The following is a 2234-nucleotide window of genomic DNA, read 5'->3' as shown; positions in this document are numbered from 1 at the left end:
CATCTGACTTAAAACGGATCTGGCAATTCAAACACCTTTGAATTTCAAATATCTCCCAGTTAGGCTGGGTGTAAGAGTGAGGTAATTATGGATGACAACATAATTAACCTTGCGTACCTGTTAATTCTTAAAGATAGACATGTTAACGTGCACAAACAGGAATAACCTCCAGTACGTGTTTCAGTGTTTTCTTGATTCCGTGCAGTGCAATCCAGAGAAGGAGCTTTACCTGTGAGAGCTGCTGTGATAACCTGGCCATTGACTTAAGGAAGACACTTTTTACACCGAGGATGGTGGGACCCTGGCCCAAGTTGGCCAGAGGGGTGGTGGGTGAACCATCCCTGGAGACATCCCAGGCCAGGCTGGACAGGGCTCTGAGCAACCTGAGCTGGTGAAGATGTCCCTGCTCATGGCAGGGGGGGCACTGGATGAGCTTTCAATGTCCCTTCAACCCAAATTATTCTATGATTCTATGACTTCAGTTGTTGTTCCTGAAAGATTTCTCTTCACTCTGAAAAGAAAGCAAGAGGTACTCTATTTGTATTGCACTTTTTATTTCTTGTGTTCTATTTTATTATTCTGATTTATTTCAATTAGTTCAGGCAGCAAATCCGATTGATGAAAGGCTGTTGGTGAATGTGGCTCAACGTAAAGCAGAGGAGCACAAGAACAGTGTCAGCTCATAGCCAACAATAAAAGTGAGGGGATTCTTTATTTAAAAACATTTTACGCACATCATGAAGCCAATTCTATTTCTATTGCTTTTTGTCTCTGGTAAATGAGTGTCGGTGGAGCAAAATAACCAACCAACAGGTGAGTGTGGAGGTACCAATGGGAGATGTCATCTAGAAGCTCCTCATTGTGTATGATACTCATGACAGGCCAAGTACAGCACAGTTTTAAAAATCAATTATTGTGTAGCTAAGTCATTACACATGTAACCTCAGGAAGAAATGAATTAACCATTAAAATCAGAACATGCACATAACAAATTGCAAATTTATCAGAAGAAGAAAGAAAGTCGTTCCAGCTTTTGATATAGAAACATTAGATAATGTATTGTTTAATGTTTGCTGTATATTAATAGGTTTTTTTTAATACTAATGTATAGAATAATTATTTTCTTCAATGAGCAAAGTGAGGAGGGGATGTTAGGGAAGACCCTTTTTTTCTCCCTCTTTTTTCCCCCTTTTTTTTACATAGCAAGAAACTTACAACAAATGACTCCATGGTGATTTACCTATAATGGAAAAGGAACAGATTTATTTCCTTATCAGTCATTAATTTAAAAAAAGTATTTTATCTTGGGTTGCAAGGAACCTAATAAAAATGGAGGTAAAGTATTTATATTTAAATGGCTTATTATTTAAAGGGCACAATAATCTTCCATCAGGAGATATTCATGTATTTTACACCTCTTCCAGACCTGTGCCTAATTGGAGCTTTTAATGACTTTTATTATTCTTGAAGGACATAAAGAACTGCTGGAGAAATCTATTCAGTCACAGGAAAAGAGATTCTGCATCAGTTTAACTTTATATTAGTTTAAGCTTAATAAGCTGGCTTATTAAGGCCGGCTGATAAACCATTTCTGAATAGAAGAGCGAACATGGTTACTGAAGAAATATGGAAGCAAAGTATAAAAATGGGATAAAGATGTCAAAACTTTCCACCAAAAAGAAGGTAGGAAGTCAGACTTTGAGAGTGTTGAATTGAGCATAGAAAAGGATCAGGAATTCAGTGGTGAAAATCTTATGGGCAGGACCTTTTGAGAGAGCAAGGAGTTTGAGATCTTATCTGCAAGCAAATACATTCCTCATAATTATTTAAAACATTTAATTTGACCATGAAAGTGCTTTTTATGGATTTTAGTAAATATGCAAAAAAAAAATTTCTAAATAAAATTCCTAGCTAATTTATACAACTTCATCTTTTTGGAAATATGGTTGGTTTTTTTTAACCCCCAATATTTCACTTTTTACCTCTTGTGCAAGAAATCTGAGACTGGAACCTGCCATGTTATTGCTTTAGTCCTACCTTGATTTTTGTAATTGAGCTACATGCAGGTTCTGTTCAATAGCAGTTTATAAAATCTTGTAATGTCTAATAACAAAGTCTAATGCTGAACTTGCATTCCAAATTACCAGAATGCACTGAAACCAGGTCATTAATCTAAATTAATGAGAGGTTAAAAGTCTTTGAAACTTACTTTGCTGCTAATAAGAAACGTGGGT

Source organism: Nesoenas mayeri (assembly GCF_963082525.1).
Source record: "Nesoenas mayeri genome assembly, chromosome: 5".
Lineage (NCBI taxonomy): Eukaryota > Metazoa > Chordata > Aves > Columbiformes > Columbidae > Nesoenas > Nesoenas mayeri.
This window is presented reverse-complemented; position numbering follows the sequence as displayed.